Genomic DNA, 7,864 nt, shown 5'->3' on the forward strand with positions numbered 1-7,864 from the left:
CTCATCCCCCTGCTCGTCGGAGCGTCGTCCCCGTCCGCCACCCCGAACCCCGCCGCTCGACGCCGTCATCGGAAGCCACCACGCCGGACGACACCACGCCACCTAGCCGACGTTCCTCCTCGCCGGCGCCATCGTCCCCGACTCTTCCTCAACACCCGCTGCCACGTACCCTACAACTACGGTGAGGCCCTCGGCCTCCCCTTCCCCTCGCTCGCACACCGTCGCGCACCGGCGGGCGACCACCGCGACTCCCGTCCGCTGCCATCGACCGTTGCACTCGCCGCATCGTGGATGCGCCCGACCCCACCCTGGAGCCGCCCGTGGCCACCTGCCTCCGCGCGCGTCCATCGTCGAGCTCCTGCACGCCCTGGACCGCGCTTGGCCGCGCCCGACCGTGGCCGACAGAGCGCGCTCGCGCCCACGCCCCCTCTGACCAAGCCCGGCCATGGAGGGTCTCCGCTCCCCCTTGCTGCTGCCCGCCCGGCCACCACCGCCTCCATCCCGCGGCTCCTGGCCGCGCCAGCCAGGGCCGTCGCCGTCCGGGGCCTCCCCTGCTCCCCGCCTCCTGCCGCTGTCGAGCGATGCCGCCGACGCAGCTGGGCCTCGCGCCCTCGCTGCGGTGGCCTCGGGCACGGGCACGCATTGCCCGAAACCGCCACGCCCGCACCTGGCGCCCAGCGCCCACTAGCGCCCGAAAACCCACTAAGGCCCCTGGGGCCTATGACAGATGGGCCCCACGCCCAAAACATTTTTTTATTAAAAAAAAGAGAAATAAAAATATAATAAATAAATAATTAATAATAAAATTAATTAATTAATTAATTAACTAATTAATTAACTTAACTAATCCTGTTTAGTTTAACTAATTAAGATTAATTAACCTAATAAATAGTTACCCTAATTAACTACTGTTAATTAGCTAAACAATCCCTAACAGGTGGGACCCACCTGTCAGGTTGACCTAGTCAACCTCTATTGACTGCTGACATCATGCTGACATCATGCTGACATCAGCAATCACTGTTCTGGATAATGTTGCATTAAAATAATTAAATAAATCCTAAAAATGATTTAAATCTTTAAAAATTAATAGAGAATAAACCGTAGCTCAGATGAAAATACTTTCTACATGAGAGTTGCTCAGAACGACGAGACGATTCCGGATACGCAGTCCGTTCGTCCGCCACACACCCCTAACCTATCGAACCCGCAACTTTCCCCCTCCGGCTTCTCTGCCCGAAACACGAAACACCGAGGATATTTTCTCGGGTGTTTCCCCCCTTAACCGGCATCACCTCATACCACGTCAGGTCACGCCTAGCATCGTTACTTGTCATGTCATGCATCGATATGCATCTGTTTACATGGTATTCATGTTTCTTCCCCCTCTTCTCTCCGGTAGACTACGAGACCGACACTGCTGCTGCCCAGTTCGACTACGGAGTTGACGACCTCTCTCTCTTGCCAGAGCAACCAGGCAAGCCCCCCCTTGATCACCAGATATCGCCTATTCTACTCTATACTGCTTGCATTAGAGTAGTGTAGCATGTTACTGCTTTCTGTTATACCTATCCTGATGCATAGCCTGTCCTTGTTACTACTGTTGTTACCTTTACCTGCAATCCTACTTGCTTAGTATAGGATGCTAGTATTTCCATCTGTGGCCCTACATTCTTGTCCGTCTGCTGTGCTATACTATCGGGCCGTGATCACTCGGGAGGTGATCACGGGTACATACTATATACTTTATACATGATACATGTGGAGACTAAAGTCGGGTCGGCTGGTGGAGCACCCGCGAGTGGATCTTTGAGGCGGAGCGACAGGGCAGGTTGAGACCGCCTAGGAGAGAGGTGGGCATGGCCCTGTTCGGCATTCGCGGATATTTAACACGCTTAACGAGATCTTGGTATTTGATCTGAGTTGGCTACGAGCCTATACGCACTAACCAACTACGTGGGAAAGATATGGGCACTCGGCGTCGTGGTATCAGCCGAAGCACTTCGTGACGTCAGCGACTGAGCGGCGCGCGCTGAATTGGACTGGAACGCCACTAGGCTAGGTCTGCTTTCGGCCGCCCTCGCAACGTGCAGGTGTGTTTAGGGTGATGGGCCCAGACCCCTGGGCGCCTAGGTTTAGACCGGCGTGCTGACCTCTCTGTTGAGCCTAGGTGGGGCTGCGACGTGTTGATCTTCTGCGGCCGGGCATGACCCAGGAAAGTGTGTCCGGCCAAATGGGATCAAGCGTGTTGGGTAAGTTGGTGCACCCCTGCAGGGAAGTTGATCTATTCGAATAGCCGTGATCTTCGATAACAGGACGACTTGGAGTTGTACCTTGACATTATGACAACTAGAACCGGATACTTAATAAAACACACCCTTCCAAGTTCCACAGACAACCCGGTGATCGCTTTTCCACAGGGCGACAAGGGGAGGATCGCCGGGTAGGATTATGCTATGCGATGCGACTGGAGGTGCTACTTGGAGATGCTACTTGGAGATGCTACTTGGAGGACTTCAATCTACTCTCTTCTACATGCTGCAAGACGGAGGCTGCCAGAAGCGTAGTCTTCGACAGGATTAGCTATCCCCCATTTATTCTGGCATTCTGCAGTTCAGTCCACCGATATGGCCCTTTACACATATACCCATGCATATGTAGTGTAGCTCCTTGCTTGCGAGTACTTTGGATGAGTACTCACGGTTGCTTTTCTCCCTCTTTTCCCCTTTCCCTTCTACCTGGTTGTCGCAACCAGATGCTGGAGCCCTGGAGCCAGACGCCATCGTCGACGATGATTCCTACTACACTGGAGGTGCCTACTACTACGTGCAGCCCGCTGACGACGACCAGGAGTAGTTAGGAGGATCCCAGGCAGGAGGCCTGCGCCTCTTTCGATCTGTATCCCAGTTTGTGCTAGCCTTCCTAAGGCAAACTTGTTTAACTTATGTCTGTACTCAGATATTGTTGCTTCCGCTGAGTCGTCTATGATCGAGCTCTTGTATTCGAGCCCTCGAGGCCCCTGGCTTGTAATATGATGCTTGTATGACTTATTTTATTTGTAGAGTTGTGTTGTGATATCTTCCCGTGAGTCCCTGATCTTGATCGTACACGTTTGCGTGTATGATTAGTGTACGATTGAATCGAGGGCGTCATAGTGGATGTACGATAGAACCACCTATCGGAACCACGTCTCAAAAATCTCCGTGTCTCCAAATTGCGTTTGCACACTCCAATCCCATCCCTTTACATTCTTGCCAGTTGCATGCTTTACTTTCCGCTGCTCATATACTCTTTGCATGCTTGCTTGTTATGTATTGTGAATGTTAAACTTGTGCCAAAACTCCACTCAAACTTTAGGAAATTAAAAACTGCTATTTGTCTCACTTAGTGTCTAATCACCCCCCCCTCTAGACACCTCTTCTCGATCCTTTCAACATAAGACCCGACTCAGTTTAATAAAACGAGAAGTGGTCTTTTGCCTTGTATCTTGACGGCCCATCACCCCCGCCGGACTCTCTTCGACCATGGAACTTCCGACCGGAGACCCAGATGCAGTTTTGGACTCGCCTCTGGACGATAGCTCTGAACTATCAAAGTATGTGTCGATCGGGCCTGATCAGGTGTTCGTCGCCAAACTCAGCCCTACAGATCCGTGGACTCACACCCAGCTTACCCCCTTAGACGAAGCGCTGGGCTTAATGCTATCCCTCACCATTACAGAAAGCTTGCCTCCAAACTGCACCTAGTACAGGTTGGAGGCAGAGAGTGGGGAATTTTATGACCCGCCCACCACCCACTTAATAGCCACTATCGAGGATTTAACCGACATGCTAGACTACACGTCCGAAGACATCGATGGTATGGATGACGATGCCAACGCCGAATTGAGCCAAGTCCCACCCATCACAGGGCATTGGACGGTCACTTCAACCTATGACATATACATGGTGGACACTCCTGATAAAAAGGATGATGAGGACAAGCCCGTCAATAAACCACCAAAGCGCCAACATCAGCGCCGCCGCTCACGATCGCGTCAAGCAAAGGACAGTAATACCGGCACCGGATACAATGAGACTCTGGATGATACCAAAGATCTCGAACACCCCGCCGAGCCCACATCTGAACAGGATGAGAGGGAAGAGGATCAGTATAGCCTCGGACACACTGATCATGAAGATTCGGAAGACATCAACTATATGCCGTTCTCCGAAGAGGATGTTAGCCTCGGTGACGAAGACTTTATCGTCCCAGAGGAACCTCTCGAGCAAGAACGCTTCAAGAGACAACTTATCACTACAACATGGAGCCTGAAAAAGAAACAACAGTAGCTTAAAGCTGAACAGGACACGCTCAATGAAAGGTGGACCAAGGCCCTGGCCGCCGAGGAGTACGGCCACGAGCGTCCTACCAAAAGTTACCCCAAGTGCAAGCTGCTGCCACAATTCGAGGATGAAGCCATTCAGCCAATACCGTTGAAATACAACCAGGCAGATCAATGAGACCGACCACCATGTGGAAGGATAAAGTGGCATATCGAGCCGAATACCAGCCCGCACCCCCTTGCCGAAGAGGTAAGGAGACAGCGGTTGCGGGTTACACAAATGACTTGCAACGGAACCTGACCAATAAAGCTGGTAAAACTAGACTGATCTATGGATGACGAGGCCGTGCCCCGGCACGAGATAACGGCTATGAAGTCTGGCGTGATGAACATTACAATATTCAGGATCAGAACCGAACTCATATGTCATCCGATCTCCACCGTGATGTCGCACAATACAGGGGTGTTGCACACCCCATGTGCTTTACCAATGAGGTAGTGCAACACCAGTTTCCGAAAGGGTTTAAACCTGCGAACATCAAATAGTATGATGGAACGACGGATCCGGCCGTCTGGATTGAAGATTTTCTTATCCACATTCACATGGCTCGTGGAGATGACCTCCATGCCATTAAATATCTTCCTCTAAAGCTGAAAGCACCAATGTGGAACTGGCTAAACAGCCTCCCAAAAAACTCCATTGGAACCTGGGAAGATTGGGAAGATGATTTGCGGGCCAACTTTCAGGGCACTTATGTCCAGCCACCGGATGCTGCGACTTGAGTCACATAATCCAGCAACTAGGCGAATCGGCTCGTAAGCTTTGGAGTTGGTTCCTTATTAAAAAAACAAATCGTGGACTGTCCGGACGCCGAAGCTTTAGCGGCCTTCAAACACAGCGTCTGGGACGAATGGCCCGCCGACACCTCGGGCAGGAGAAGACGAAGACCATGGCAACCTTAACTGCACATATGACCTGCTTCTGTGTAGGTGAAGATAGCTGGTTGGCTCGTAGAAGTAACAGCTCGGGCGACCCCGACACTTCTGAGGCTAGGAATGGTAATGGTAAACCTCGCCGCAATAAGAACACGCGTCGGGGCAACAATGACAACGCAGATGATACGGCAGTCAATGCCGGATTCAGTGGTTCTAAATCCGGTCAGCAGAAGAAACCTTTCAAAGGCAACAGGGACGGTCAATCCAGCTTGGATAAAATCCTTGAGAGTTCATGTCAGATTCATGGCACAGTCCATAAGCCTGCTAACCACACCAATAGGAACTGTTGGGTTTTCAAACAGGCCGGTAAGATAAATACCGATCACAAGGGGAAGGGACCTCCAAGTGAGGACGATGAGGAGCCCCGTCAACCAAACACCGGGGGCCAAAAATAGTTTCCCCCTGAGGTGAAAACAGTGAACATGATCTATGTCACTCACATTCCTAAAAGGGAGCGCAAGCGCGCACTAAGGGACGTCTACACCGTAGAGCCCGTCGCTCCAAAATTCAACTGATGGTCAGCTTGTCCGATCACCTTTGATAACAGGGATCACCCAACCAGTGTCCGTCACGGGGGTTCGGCCGCCCTGGTACTCGATCCAATTATCGACGGATACCATCTCACTAGAGTCCTTATGGACGAGGGCATGATACGTCTCCAACATATCTATAATTTTTGATTGTTCCATGCTATTATATTACCTTTTTTGGATGTTTATGGGCTTTACTTTACACTTTTATATCATTTTTGGGACTAACCTACTAACCGGAGGCCCATCCCGAATTGCTGTTTTTTTGCCTATTTCAATATTGCGATCTTTTTGGAACAAACGCAATCCAGGAGACTTGGAGTGGACATCAAGAAGCAGCCAAGGAGGCCACGATGGTGGTCGGCGCGCCCTAAGGGGGTGGGCACGCACCCTGCCTCGTGGGCCCCTTGTGGCTCTACTGGCATACTTCTTCCACCTATATATATCTACGTACCCCTAAAACATCCAGGAGCACCACGAGAAACTATTTCCACCGCCGCAACCTTCTGTATCCATGAAATCCCATCTTGGAGCATTCGCCAGCGCTCCACCGGAGGGGGAATCGACCATGGAGGGCCTCTACATCATCTCCAAGGCCTCTCCGATGAGTTGTGAGTAGTTTACCATAGGCCTTGGGGTCCATAGTTATTAGCTAGATGGCTTCTTCTCTCTCTTTGAATCTCAATACCAAGTTCTCCTCGATCTTCTTGGAGATCTATTCGATGTAACTCTTTTTGCGGTGTGTTATTCGAGATCCGATGACTTGTGGGTTTATGATCAAGTTTATCTATGAGAAATAATTGAATCTTCTCTGAATTATTTTATGTGTGATTGGTTATCTTTGCAAGTATCTTCAAATTATCAGTTTGGTTTGGCCTACTAGATTGATCTTTCTTGCAATAGGAGAAGTGCTTAGCTTTGGGTTTAATCTTGCGGTGTCCTTTCCCAGTGACAGCAGGGGTAGCAAGGCACGTATTGTATTGTTGCCATCGAGGATAAAAAGATGGGTTTATATCATATTGCATGAGTTTATCCCTCTACATCATGTCATCTTTCTTAATTCGTTACTCTGTTCTTATGAACTTAATACTCTAGATGCAGGCAGGAGTCGGTCGATGTGTGGAGTAATAGTAGTAGATGGAGAATCGTTTCGATCTACTTGTTGCGGACGTGATGCCTATATACATGATCATGCCTAGATAATCTCATAACTATGCACTTTTCTATCAATTGCTCGACAGTAATTTGTTCACCCACCGTAATACTTATGCTATCTTGAGAGAAGCCACTAGTGAAACCTATGGCCCCCGGGTCTATCTTTTATCATATATGTTTTCAATCTACTTTTATTTGCATCTTTTACTTTCCAATCTATATCATAAAAATACCAAAATTATTTATCTTATCTTATACCTCTATCAGATCTCACTTTTGCAAGTTACCGTGAAGGGATTGACAACCCCTTTATCGCGTTGGTTGCGAGGTTCTTGTTTTTTTGTGTAGGTACGAGGGACTTTTGAGGAGCCTCCTACTGGATTGATACCTTGGTTCTCAAAAACTGAGGGAAATACTTAGGCTACTTTGCTGCATCACCCTTTCCTCTTCAAGGGAAAAACCAACGCATGCTCAAGAGGTAGCGAGAAGGATTTCTGGCGCCGTTGCCGGGGAGGTCTTTGCTCAAGTCAAGACATACCAAGTACCCATCACAAACTCATCTCCCTTGCATTACATTATTTGCCATTTGCCTCTCGTTTTCCTCTCCCCCACTTCACCCTTGCCATTTTATTCGCCCTTCTTCTGTTCGTCTTTTCGTTTTCTTTGATGTCTTACTTGGCTTGTTTGATCGTTTGGTTGGAATAGTTTTTTATTTATTGCTAAACAGAGAACCTAAGATCTATGGATCCTCATCCTCTTGCTAATCTATTTAAGAGATCCAATTCTGATGAACCAATTGCTAGTGAGTTTTGTGCACTAGATTATCTTTATGAAGTTTTGCTTGAAATTCATGAATCTA

This window comes from Triticum dicoccoides, chromosome 1B (assembly GCF_002162155.2).
Source record: "Triticum dicoccoides isolate Atlit2015 ecotype Zavitan chromosome 1B, WEW_v2.0, whole genome shotgun sequence".
NCBI classification, from domain to species: Eukaryota; Viridiplantae; Streptophyta; class Magnoliopsida; order Poales; family Poaceae; genus Triticum; species Triticum dicoccoides.